The following is a 14613-nucleotide window of genomic DNA, read 5'->3' as shown; positions in this document are numbered from 1 at the left end:
ACACATGCCTCATATATAGTTCCGAATATTTGCTGCGGTATGTTCTAGTATTTAGGCAACCGGCTCGAGCCTCAAATAGCAAGGCACTGCCCTTTGTGTTATCGAACAGATCTTTCCTTCTAATTTCTTTCTTCTCATTCTTGTAAATCTCCATCGTCCTTTTTGTTTCCATTCTTTGCATCCAATTCACGGTCTCTATTTCTCTCACTTTCTGATGACTCCTGGTTGTCTATTTACAGTTTCGATTATCCTGTACTTGGTTTCCAACTTCCTTGACCTCTTCCTCCATTCTGTGTCCACGCTTTTTATGTAGAGATACTTGTGCACTTTAGCCGCCCATTTCTTTTCATCCATGTTCCTGGGTCTTTCTTGAAAACTATTTTTGCTCTGTGCTTCTCTGACTTCAAAAGAGGCCCAACCCATGTCTCCATGCACTGCCTCATTTGTGGTTTCACCGTGGGCTCCCAAAGCCAACTGGCCTACTGGTCTTTGGTTAAATTCCAACCAGCCAAGATATCCCATTTTAAGCATAGAATGGCATTTGCGAACGTTAGCGCTGGCCCCATTACTCATTTCCAGATTCCACGCACCACCTCATACTTATTGTGGCCCCACAGTACTCTGTGTTTCATTATTGCTGCATTCCGCTTCCCCTTTATTTTCAGATTATCTTGGTGGTTGCTTGAGTAAGTCATTCCTTCGTTTATGTATACGACGAGGTACTTATATTGCTTCACTATGGGTATGACTTGCTATTGAATTGACACCACGTAATTGCTCGTCTCTTCATTACAGACCATAATTCCCGATTTCTCTGTGCTAAACTTAAGGCTTAGATTTGTCGCTGCATTCCCACAGATATTCGCAAGTATCTGTAAATCTTTTTTTATTGTCCGCTAGTGATCCACAGCTCAAACGCTCGGGAACACTGTCTCGAAAATTAAAGTTTATTTCATCATCATCATTGTCCGCTAGTAGCATATATGTCGTCTGCGTACAACAGTCCAGGGACCTTCTGTTGCACCATTTGTCCATTACGCATGTAGTATAAATCAAACCCTTTTTCGCTGTTTTCCAGTAGTCTGTCTATACCCTTAACATAAAGTGTGAACAACAATGGAGACAGAGGACGTCCTTGCTTCAATCCTTGGTGAATTACCACCACTTAATTACCTTTTCGACCTTCCCATACAACTTGTACTTGGTTGTCTCTATATATCTCCCTCAGCAGCTCCACGAAATCGTCCTCTATGCCTTCGTGCTTAAGAATATCCCATAACAATTCCCTGTCTACGTTGTCATAGGCTCCATATATATATATATATATATATATATATATATATATATATATATATATATATATATATATATATAGTTCGGTCCACCCATTGGCCGAACTCACGCGGTTGTAGTTGTCGAGCCAGTCGTCGACGTCTTCCCCGCGGAGACCCGCAAAGACTGGTGGATCACGATGAGGGGTGGTAATGGTGCACGATGTCAGTGCAGCCGATGTCGTAGGAGCAGGAGCGTCAGGGGTAGCGATAGTGCCGGCGGCCGACGCAGGGGTGGTCATAGCTGTGGGGGTGGCCGGGCGCAGGCGGCGACCGGAACGTAGCTCCAGGTAGGGCAGGAACGCAGGAGGACGTCGGGATCTTGACGCACCTCCACCACTTTGAAAGACGGAAGACGACCAGGACAGGCAGCACTGGCAGACCCGTTTATTCCACCGGCACGGCCGAGGCTCAAACACGAAGAAGAAGAGAAACAGGGATGATGATGGCTATATACAAATGAGAACGATGAAGTACGTGAAATGTGCTTACAATATATATATATATATATATATATATATATAGAGAGAGAGAGAGAGAGAGAGAGAAATGCTATCGATAAAGGTATTTTCTGAGCTTCTGAAATCTCTATGCACTGAGTAAGTACAAATATATTATCCTATACGCGTTTGCCTGGCCTGAACCCATTCTGTAGTTCCCCCAATACATTGTTTTTCACCACCCACTTCGACAGTTCGAATTTTATGGCTTGCATGGCCATTCTATATATCACCGACGTTACTGTAACTGGCCTGTACGAGCTCGTCTTATCCTTATCTCCTTTTCCTTTGTAGATGAGGTTCATCTTGCTTTCGCGCCATCCAGCCGGAATTTTCTTCGTTCTAACCACTTGCTCTATGACATTAGTCAGCAGTGCTTTGCTCTTTGGACCTAGGGTTTTGATTAGCTGTATTGGGATTTCATCGGGTCCTGTTGCCGTGTTATTAGTAGAGACCGGATTTTAGGCAAATGCCTTTTTTGTTCCTTGCGCTCCTATCACCCCACTTTGATATATGAGCATGAATTAGAGGTTAAGAAGGGCTTTTATAGTGTTTTTATAGTGCCTATAAATGCCTATTTTGGCGTTTGTACCTAAATGCCTATAAATGCCTATTTTCAATATCGGCGCCTATATGAACATTATTTAGCCTCAAGTTTCGCTTTCCAGTGCAGTTAGAGACCGTTATTCATGTTACCGGGCAACATTGACTGTTCAGAACTCTATGGGGTTCAAACTAGTCATTTAGTTCAACCAACTCCCGGAAAACAACTGCTAGCAGCATTGAAATGGGACGCGCCGGCCAGCATACGCCGCCGCGCTGACATTGCGCGAGCGGTTGACGAATGCGAAACCACGGAGAGCCGTCAGGCGAAAGGAGAGTGAAGAGCAAAAGAAAGAAAAATGTGATGTGCACGTGGGTTTTGTTTTGCTTGTAACTTACTTTTTAAGGTGTTCACCGCCGTCGGGCGTTCCTTTTCAGCGTACGAGATCATTCTCAGTGGCAAGAGGCACAATATTGAATCCAAAAATCTGGAGATGGTGGTACTTTGCAATTGTTTCCACAATTTTTACAGTGATTCTTAGACTATACGTTCCGCGTGCTCTCCAAACATATTTCTTCAAATTGGCGGAAGTGTATTTGGCAGTGTTGGGACGTCTGGCCTGTACAATTCGGATAATGTCATTGTATATGAGAAAATTGCGAAGAGTTGCTAACAGTGCTCATGTAAGAACATGCTAATTTCTTAATAAATCGTAGTCTCTCTTGCATTTGTTATTTGTCTGTTTTTGTTGTGTCTTAATTTAATTGCGTCAGGCAGACATAATGTATCGGTTTTTTTAATCCGCATTCTTTCAAGTGTTCTTTTTCGTGCCTGTTTCACTATATGCGACGCTCGAGTACAGTGGCCATTGAACATGATCGAGCAGTGTGCTTATTGAATGAAGCCAACTGATCGTCATTAGTCCCGCAGTTTTATGGGACAATTGCACGGCTATGTTCAACTGTTGGCACCTTTGTGCCATCAAAGATAATAACATTTCTTGTTTTCCTATCGTAGATATAGGCCGCGCACGTCTTCGTTTGAAATTATTTGCATTTATGTAAAAATTTATTGTGCCTATATTTATGACGTTGGAGATCTAAAACGTTTTTTTGCCTGCCTATTTTTGGCGCCTAAAACGCGCTTTTTTGATGCCTAAAGATCCGGCCTCTAGTTATTAGGGACCTTTTCTGCTGCCTTTTTCCAATAAACGCTTTGCTATGCTAAATTTTGATCTCTCAGGCCTCTCTGTTGTTGCTGGATCTGTTGTCTCAACTACGCTTTTTCTCGTGCCGAAGTTTTCCTTAATAGCGTATGTGATGTACCGCAGCGCATCGTCTCCTTCGTAGATGTTACCGTCTTCATCCCTTATAGCCGTTTGCGAGTTTTTGGTAGGAGCTCCGAGCGCTTTTATATGGTTCCAGAATATTTTTTGGGGCGGCTTTGTCTCTTTTGTGAATGTTATGCCCCAACGTTCACTTACGCATTTAATTTTCTCTTGCACGAGCTCATTCGCCACCCTTTTCTTTTGTCTGCATGTGTTCCATCTAAGGAGCACCTCTTCTTCGTGTAATCCCAACTTTTTGGCTTCTCGATGATCCCTAGACGCCACTTTGCGCTGTTCTATAGCTTGCTTTATTTCCTTGTTCCACCACCTTACGTGGTTTCTCCTTTCCAATTGTTTTGCCATGTCTGCCTTATTTGCTTCTGCATAACGTCTACCAGTTCCTTATATCCCCAGACTGCTGTATACGAAAAGCCTTAATTTTCTTCTCTATGTTTTTTGCAATCTCTGTTATTTGCTCTTCATTCATTTTTAAAAATTCTGAGGCTATTGGTTCGTGTTCTGCGTTATCTCTCCCAACCTTTAATGCTAAACGTCTATGATCGTTACCCAGGCTTTTTTTTTTTTCATTTTCGTCTATTATAATTTGGTCTAGTTGTTCGTAGACCATTTCTGAGACTAAGGCGTAGTCGACACATGACTGCCTGCTTCCGCATTGCCACGTTACCTGTCCATGACACTTATTCTCCCTGTTAACTGCTATGAGGTTATGTTTATCACACAGATCCAGCACTAGAGAACCGTTGTAATCAGTATATCCGTCTAAGTCGTCCATGTGCGCGTTCATATCTCCCACTAATATCACCTGGCCCGATTTTTTTAACTCATTTATATCGCTTCTAATGCAATCAACCAATTCCTTTTTCTCTGCTATCACTACCTGTCCATAGGTATAACTACTCCCAGCCACGTCTTTTTTTTTACCTTACCCATGTGCCGCTAATCCATGCTCCTTACATGTCTTTTTTACCCTTTGCCACTTCAGACCTCGCCTAATTAGTATGCCTACGCCTCCGCCTTTCCTTGACCCGGTCATTCTGTGGCACCCTTCCCATACAAAATTGTCAATAACACACGGCTGCTCCAAATATCGTAGATGCGTTTCGGTCAAAGCGTACACGCTAATAACTTCGTCATTCAGCTGCGTTTGAATTTCCAGCCATTTTTCCTGCTTGCGACTACCCTGCATGTTTATGTCTCCTTTCCAATTGTTTTGCCATGTCTGCCTTATTTGCTTCTGCATAACGTCTACCAGTTCCTTATATCCCCAGACTGCTGTATACGAAAAGCCTTAATTTTCTTAATGATCTCTTAATGATCAATGTTTTGCCTTCTCTAATCTTATCCTTTGTGCGTCTTTTCCTGACTCCTTGTTGGGCTACAACAGCGCCCCCTGAGGGCGGATGACTTCGGTTTCGAAACTGAAGCCACTACACAACATCATCCCCCTCTTTTTGAAACAGAGCAGGAAAAAAAGGAAGCAACATTATACATTCCAACCAGACTTCGCAAGACTCTCTCCCCCCATAGAAAAATTGAGACTACTAATTTTGCACATGACAAGTTTGTTCTGCACTCGGTAAATATTTTTTAAAACAAGAGATAGAAAAAACACCGCATGCCTGAAAGATATGTCTAGGAGACATAAATGACAACTATTCAGCATACATACGAAAAGTGCACTGCACATCAATAAACATAGGAACACATGGGAACATTCACACTCTTAGGAACATGCAATGAATGCAGTAAAAAAACAAGAAAGGAAGATATACTTCATGTCACGGAACACACTGTATACATGTTGTATACAGTTCGCACTCTTATAAAATGCAATGAACTCTATAATTAAAAGACAAGAAAAGAAGATATACTCAAGGTCATGGAACACACTGTATACATATTGTACACAATTAAGAGACGAAATCACCTACGTGGCGTAGTTTATTACGCTGCCTTTTCGAACGCCAAGGCAGCTGCGGCATACGAAGTGAGCGCCCTCGACAGGAGCCAATAATGGCTCCGTAGTTTCCTTTGAGCTTTCCTGCTCAGTGAAACACCCACCAGACAAAGCTGGGGGCGGGAACAAAGACTTGGCATTTGAGCTTTCACGTTCACTGAAACGCCCACCAGACGAAGCTGGGGGCGAAGAGCACGATTCAAAGGAGTCCGAAGACTCACTGACACGCTCCTCAGGAGCAACTGGGAGCGAACACTAATTTCTAATCATTTCTCACTGCATGGGAGCACGAAGGCTCAGAGACATGTCCATTATTGGACGAAGAAAACAACTCGTGAGGACTGGGCACATCAGTCGTTTGTTCTAAAAAATTAGCGTAGCTTGCACTGGAGGCACAATGCCTCCAGTGCAACAGACAGTGGATTTGATATGCACCTAGCTAGTCCTGGCTATCGACTGGCTATCGCAAGGTATTGGCTACTTATTTGGGCTAGGCTAAGCACTGCCAAGTCATCCCCAGCATTTTCCGGAATTTATTGATTATTGATCAATTATCGATTAGCTATTGATTGGCTATCGATGACTGACTAAGCTTAAGTAGTCTCAACCATGGTTAGCTAGACGTATCCAGGCTCAGCTTGGCTAGTTCACAGGGGTAGATTCCATTGCACTACCGCCAGGATCGGCCGCCTTTTTTTTTTTTTTTTTTTTTTTTGGTGGACGACTAACGGACTGACGGCCGGCTTAAACAGCTCCGCTGTTAAAAGTGCCTTTATTGAACCATTTGGTTCAGTTAAACGCCTATCAGGCAGAAGAAAAAACTCATTTTGGCTGGGCACCACAGCCGCACGATGAACTGGTGCCTGAACAGAATCTTCAGATTCTATGAAGAGCTCGGCAGTCGATGCTGCGGGCGGATCATGTTGACTGGGCACGTCAGTCGGAATTTGAACACGTATCTTATCACCTTGCCTTCCGGCTAAAGATGATTTCGCTGCTAGAATGGGAATAGCTACCAAAGTAGGAATTTCGTATGCCAAGGACTGAGTTTTGCTGTGACAAAGGAGCATTGATAGGCGACTGAGCAGTTTTCTCCGCATGAACAAGGACAAATTTGGAAGTGTTCCAAATGTTACCATCACTCAACTTATACTCGTTAGGCGGAACCTTAAGGCCTAAATATAGTCCGACGTAGCGTGAACGCGCGCAGACGTTATGTCACGTTGGCGAGAACAACAGCGGCTGTAGTTCGACCGATGGTTCGACGTAGTGGCGCCGCCAACGTACCCGGACGCGCGGCCAATGCGATATACGACGCGCCCGGCGTCTGGTGACGCTCGCCCGCGTGCCGATAACGTCGGGCTATAAACGCGCCTTTAGACAGCATTGTAAAAGGACCTGTATATTTAGGACGTTTTCCTGGCATGCGCACCGTTACCCGATGTCCAATCTGTATGCTAGGAGAATTTGCTTCCCCTCTTTTCATCCGCCTGCTTTTTCACATACTGCTGTCTATGGAATACCCTAGTCCTTACAACATGAGGGCTAGAAGGGGGGTTGGAAGTGTTCAGTTGAAGATCTTTATATCTATGAATGAACGAGGTTGACGATTATGTAAAAGCCTTGCAGGGACAACCCTGTCGTTGCCTGCGCAATAATCCTGTAAGTACCTAAGTATTCAGTGGTGGCTTTTTTCAACGGGCGTCGCTCAAGCTGCGCCAACTGAATCTGCTCCTTCAGCGTCCTATTAAATCGTTCCACCTGTCCAATAACTTGTGGATAATAGTTCGATGAACACAGATGCTTAATCCCTCCTGTAAGAAAGGTCTTGCCGTCGTCTCAAATTACTGAGATTTGAATTGTGGACCACTGTCCGTTACTATGGATTGAGGAAAACACTTTCGACTGAAAACTGCACACAGGAAAGTCATGACAACGCCTGAAGTGACCTCGCGTGCAAAATAGACTTTACGCCATTTTGAATAATAATCGATGAATGTTATTGCGAATTTGCAGTCGGGAGGAGTTTGAGGTAAAGGACCGACAATGTACATACCTAACTTTTCCCATGCCTTTTCCGGAAAAAGGAACTGGTTGTAGCGGAGCAAAAACTGGTTTTGCAGACTTATCTGCAGACTGACAAATGTAACAACTACGAACTGCATTTTCGACCCGTTTATCCAGACAAGCCCACCAGTACCTTTCTCTAAGTTGCTGTTTCGTTCGAACAATTCCTGGATGGTTTTCATGTGCAAGTTGTATACACTTATTTCTTAAGGACTCAGTTATAGCAAGGCGTTCATCGCGGAAAACCAATCCGTCAACATAAGAAAGCTCGTCCTTAACTGCAAGATAAGGTAATAGTTCAGTAGACAAAGCCTTCTTCATGGGCCATCCATCAGCAATGAATTTAACAACCTGTTGCAACAGACTGTCCTGCGAAGTAGCTCCTTGTAAGTCAGCCTTATTTACACATGAAGTGACCAAATAAATTATTTCCTCTTCCGTTGCCGAGTAATGGGGAGCTGGAGAGGTAACCTCGACAAAGCATCTGCTACTACAATAGTTGAGCCCTTGCAGTATTGTACAGTGAAATGACAATAAAGGAGTCTGGCACACCATCTTGAAATGCGCAGCGGACGCCGCCCTACTGCACCAGCCGAAGGAAGTGTAGTTAAAGCCTGGTGGTCAGTGCAAAGAATGAAATGACGACCCCACAGATATACATGCCACTTTACACACGCAGACACGCAAGCTAGTGTCTCCCGTTTACCAGCAGAATATCTGCGCTCGGCAGGTGACAATGTTCTCGAAGCAAAAGCAACAGGGACCAGCTGCTCTCCTTTGTTTTGCTGAAACACTGCTCCAATTGCGACATTTGATGCATCAGTAGTAATCATTATCGGAAGAATTTCATCAAATATATATTACTGGATTATTTGCAAGAAGTTCCTTTACTTTATTGAAGCTAGCATTGCTTCATCAGACCATTCAAAAGTCTGACCCTGTCGAAGCATACGACGCAGTGGTTCAACAAATCTGCATAATGTGGTAAAAACTGCATAATAACCTGCCAGTCCGAGAAAGGACTGCAGTGTTTTACTATCGGTAGGAGGAGGAGCATTGCGGATGGCATTCACCTTTGACTCAAGCGGTGATAACCCTTGAGCACTTAAGTTATGACCCAGAAACTGCACTTCATTCACAGCGAAAACACATTTATGATTAGGCTTCATGCCGGAGGCATCAATATGCTTTAAAACAGTTTTTAAGTTAACATCGTGCTCCGCACGCGTTTTATCCCAAACCTAAATCTCATCCAAGTAACACAGTACTCCTGAACAACCATTCAACACCTGCGACATTACTTTATGGAAAACAACAGGGGCAGATGCCAACCCGAAACACACTCCACGAATACGGAATAACCCTTCATGAGTGATAAAAGTAGTTAAGTCTCTGCTTTCTTCGGCTAATTCAACTTGATGGTAAGCGGATGCAAGATCAAGTTTAGAAAAACAAGTGGCACCTGATAGCTGATGTAGAAGTTCCTCGATGTGGAGAAGGGGGAAACCGTCCACCACGATGGCCTTATTTTGTTCACGCAAGTCGACGCACAGTGTAATGAAATCGTCCTTCTTTTTGACGACCACCATCGGCGACACCCAGTCGGAAGCCCTCTCGATCACTCCGGCAGTCTCCAGCCGAATAAGTTCGTCCGCTACCTTCTGACGGAGTAGGAGCGGCAATCGATGCAACTTGGACGCCACAGGATTCACCTCCGGTCGACGTATCACTCGATGGACGTAGCCCGATACCAGACCCAAGTCTGGCGTGAATAGATGCCGAAATTCCAACGGCGTGCTGACCGGAACTGTAGAAGTAGGTGCGATTTGTGCACAGGACAATGTTTCCCCGTAGATTACTATATCTTCAGGGCTTAGATGACATCGAGGCCCAGAAGCGACGAGCCCCTTTCACTGACGTAAAATTTTACGGGTACCGACTTGCCTTGGAAACGAACTGTTGTCATGAAGAATCCTAGATGTTTTAGGACTTGTTCAGAATAATTCTGGATGACCAGGTGAGATTGTAGGAGGCGGATGCGTGAAAAACGCTTCTGATAATCCTGGACGTTCATCAGGGAAACAACCGTCCCGGTATCAATCATCAGTTGCATTAGCACGTCGTTGGCTTGCATTGTAAGGCGCATGAGTGACATGGCCTTAACGCCGTCTTCAGTGTTGAGGACGGTCATTGTATTTGTCACAGTGGTGTCCTGTGTCTCGAGCGCGTTGACATTTCTGGATGTATTTCCCCCGGTGCCGCTTATTTTAAAGAAATGGCCTTCCTTTCCGCATGTCTGGCAGAATTTGTTGCGGGTAGGACATCCAGAAAAGTTCGCCCAATGTTGAGGCGAACCGCAGCGGAAGCAATCGCCGGGTCGAGTCGACGGCGTGGAGGCGCCCAGTTGACGGGCAGGCCCACCTCCTCGCTCTCGCTGACCGCCATCTTGAGATTGGCCCGGACGGACGGGGGCTGGTGCGCTGGCCGCCATCTTGATGAACCGGACGAGGAAGACTCTGATTGCGTCCATCATGATGCGGCCCTGGACGCTGAGACACGGCGTCTACTTGCAAGATGCTAAGCTGCTGCATCCTCTTCGTTAGCAACTTCCATGGCTTTCTTAACCGTAAAATCGTTGTCCATCTGGATAAAGCAGCGGCGCTGTTGGTGTGACAGCAACCCAGCGAGGATTTGGTCCTTCATCATCAAGTCACTCGTTTTAGCGTTAACTTCTACATGACTAGACTGCCAGAGACACACGACAAGAATCACAGGTTGTCATGTAGGCTTCGCGAGAAACCGCTGCAAACCCGAAAACAAATTTACCTTGCATTACCCATTTTGTTTCTGCATTCCTTAGAAAACTTTTGTCGCTTTCTCATTTCTGATGGTTTGCGATATTTTGTGTAGCAGACGGGAGAACAGTAATTGGACTTTACTGGTCGGTTGTTGCGAAATATTTGGTTACTTTGGAATATTTGAAAATAACGAATAGTTCCTTTTCGAATGCGAATAGTTAGTGTGTAGTTTTCGATTCGTATTCAACACTTGAAATATTCGCCCAGCCCCACTTTTTCTTAATTTCTTGGCATGAAGTTTATTTCTCTCTCAAAGTTTATTTCGTTCTCTTCTAGTGACTCAATCATTTATTCACTAGTTAAAACTAGAGAGTCAATATTAGCTGATCGCGGAAGTGTTCTTTTATTACGAAGAAAACTGAACAAGGCATGCTAGATATTAGTTTTTGAGGTGAAATCAAAGTTCTTGCCGTCGTATTTGTATTTTGTTCTGGAAACCATGTTTAAAAACGACTAAAAAATTATACATCGCTCCAACTACCGTCGAACCTCGATATAACGAAGTTGTATTTGCAGCGAAAAACTTCGTTAAATCGCCAATTTCGTTAATTCGAGGTTTTAAAGTTTCAGCATTAAAAACAACTTCACGAATTCCCAGAGTATTCCTGGTGGATAGTGTCTTGTTAGTCTGGTGGATAGTGTCTTGTTAGTCTGGTGGATAGTGTCTTGTTAGTAAGCAATCATAAACAAATCGCAAGAAGGTTGGGTAATAATAGCCCGGCTATGAGCGTGTGCGGTGCAGATCGCGCCAAGCAAGAGTAATGCATCTACGTGGCTTACGGCGTCCGAGATTTGCATGTGTTGCGTCGCGCGCCGCCGTATAAATCTGGAACGCCATAGCTGACCGCGCTTAGTGCCCGCAGCGGGCGCCCACAAATTAAAAACAAAAGCGTAACAAGATACGGATATGGGTAAAATTTAAAAAAAAAGGTAGTTTCGCCAGAAAGGCGGAGCATTAATGGTGATAGCGAAGAGACAACTACACGAAGTATAAGGTTCGTTGTTCTATCGGTGTCACGCACGCTCAGGCAAACATTAACAGATCTCACTCGATAACCACAAACTTGCAGTCACAACGCGAGCGAGCGAAGCTTCGCACCGTGTCTCGGAAACTTGAGATTACGCGACCGCCAACACTAGGCGCGTAGGAACAACACAATGTGCGTGAAGCGGTTTGACAGCGGTTTTGCCGCCCAAACTTTTCATGCAGAAGGACACTTAAAATAACTTTTGCCTCGGCCGACATAGCTTTTTGCTAGATTTACTAGCCATACAGGCTCCCAGTACATGCTTGAAAATGGCGAAAGCTTCGTTAAACCGAAACCGTGTCACGAAGTTACCTCGATAAATCGCGAAGAAAAATACACAGTTTTCAATGCAATTAACTAAGATCAGGAAATGAAAATAGTTCATTACATCGCAAATTTCGTTAATTCGAGATTCACTATACCGAGATTTGACTGTGTTGGGAAACTGGTTATGTATGAGCTTTTTTCGAGTGTCTTTTTTTTCTGTAATCACGACTGCATTTTTAATTCCAGCAAAAGCTGCAGGAATTTATTTTACAGCGCAGCTGTTAGCCGGTAGTTGGTCGGGATTTTCGTGTCCGCGTGCGCAGTGCTCACACAAAAATGTGGGCCGATCCCGGAGACAGTGCAAAGAAGCGGGAAGCGCACAGTGTGCTGCTTCTCCAAGAGTCATCACATGACGTCAGCAGGCGAAATCGTCACGTGACCATGCTGTTATCACGTAACGTAACGTTTGACGCCATCACGCGACCTTTGAGGTGACGTTTCCTCATGTCAAACGTGACGTGACCACTTGATGTTTCGGCACCATCGGATGTTTTCACGTAATGATTTCGTATAAAGAATATCCCCCTCAGAGCGGCGGTTTTCCACAGCTTCGCTGGACATCCACTTTCGCAGGGCCGGGATGGCGAGTCATTTCATTGTAATCGAACCTTAATTTTTTTTTTCGACAACTTCAAGGGCGATACAGGTTTCTGCCCATTACGTGCATCAGACAGGGACGAAAGAACATTCCGAACGGCGTCACACGGGCGGTGACGGCGGTGGCGGAAGGACGCCCTCTTACATCTTTATTCTACCCTTGCAGCCTAATTCAACACGGAAAGTGCTGCACCGTCTTCAAGGTTTCTTGCCTACACTGACGTCACGAACTATCTTGGCTGTGCTGGTCGCGCTCGTGGCGATCATCCAGCTCACACGGGCGGTGACGGCGGTGGCAGAAGGACGCCCCCTCATGGCACGTAAAGCCCCTACATTTATAAAAGTAGCGCCATTCTTAGATCTTGCCGCCACCGCGCTCACCCCGGCGCTTCCTCCTCGCCCTCTCTTAGCCGCCTCCTGTCGCCCCAGCCTCCTCCGCTCCCCCATTGGCCAATCTGTGTCACGTGGAAGTTCGCGTCGCGCTTTTGTATATTTTTTTTCTTTCCAGCGCGCTCCGACTGCCATTCTCGGGCCTGTGCGACGAAAGTGCTGTATGCACAAACGGATCAAACGTGTTAGGGACAAGAACTTCGTTGTGATGGCATGCTGCTGCGCCTTAAGTTGCCGCAACCGACAAGGCGAGGGCAAAAGGCTTTTTTTTTTGTTTACCATCCGGCGTGCGCAAACGCTTGCTGCACACTTGATATTTGCGCCGTCTCGCATCGTCGCGTTGCTACTTCCAAAACGGCATTATTAAGACCAGTTACTGACTGACGAAGCAAAATCGCGCCTCAAAAACGTCTCCGCAGGGCGCGATCGAAGTTTTCCTCGGATTTCCTCTGGTAGCGCGTTAGCTGTCGTCTGCCACGGCAGGCCCGACGCAGGCGGCGCCACTTTCGATATTGCGCCTCGATCGCGCTGGTCGCGCCGAGTGCGATAGTGGAACGGAGGAGGAGGGAAGTGGATGGCGCTACTTTTTATATATAGGGGTTTTAATGGCACGTACACACTAGCGGCAAAACGCAGCTGCGGCAGGGCGGCCACACCAACCGGCGGCGCGCCGCAGCAGCAGTCACGTGACAGCATAGACTCATCCCCCCTTCTCGAACAATCCGTCAGCTCCGGAGCTGACGCGTGTAAGGTGGCTAACGATAGTGCGAAACGAGTTTCCGGCTAAACTGGACGTGAGTACGAAACGAGCGGTCGGGCGGGTCCGCATGACACCAGAGCCGCTATTCTGGACATTCCGCCATTTTCTTCGAGGCGTGACGTAGGCGCGACGCTTACAAAATGGCGCTGATGGCCCCGTTTGGCTTTCGTAACGTGGCGCAAATTTGACGTTTCGCCTAAGAAACTGTAATGTAGGCATTGAACCTCGCGTTCTTGATAAAGAAAAACATTTTTCCTCCCCAGTAAAAATAAATCAGCTAGCTCAAAGCGTACGATTATTCCACAAAGATCGTTTCTCGCTTCCGTCGTCTGCATGCGCACAAGCTGTCGTCTGCTTTATTAGCTAGGATGCGTGTCCTCGGGGAATGGAATGAGTCATCATATATTGGCGCCCACGCGCTTTCTTTCTAAACCTTGAGACAACATACATGACCTGCCACACTCTAAGAACAATTGCGCCCTTTGGGGTGCATTTTTGCCACACAACAATAATCGTCATCTGTCTTGCTTGCGTTTCCTATCTTGAAAACTCTTCACTTGCTACTTTCCTGTCGAGAACGCTGTGTCACGCTGATAACGCTCTTGTCGTTCGTGACCGAGAAGTGCCGGGCGCACAGCGTCAAAGAAAGGAAAGCCACGCAAGTCAGATGACGATTATTGTTCTGTGGCAAAAATACGCCACAGAACAATAATCCAAATGGTGCAACTGTTCTTAAAGTTCAGTGATGATCAGCGCATAGGCCGCGTTATCGCTATCTCGTGAAGCGCAAGTGACTGCCCGACTCGTCTGGCTGAGAAGCGGCCGAACATCATCGATAGCGTTGCGCGCGCCACAGGTATCCGCTTGCGCGACGCAATACGACGCAAGCGCCGGCACTGCCATCTC

Source organism: Dermacentor silvarum, chromosome 11 (assembly GCF_013339745.2).
Source record: "Dermacentor silvarum isolate Dsil-2018 chromosome 11, BIME_Dsil_1.4, whole genome shotgun sequence".
In the NCBI taxonomy this organism is placed as follows: Eukaryota; Metazoa; Arthropoda; class Arachnida; order Ixodida; family Ixodidae; genus Dermacentor; species Dermacentor silvarum.
Note: the sequence above shows the minus strand (reverse complement) of the source record.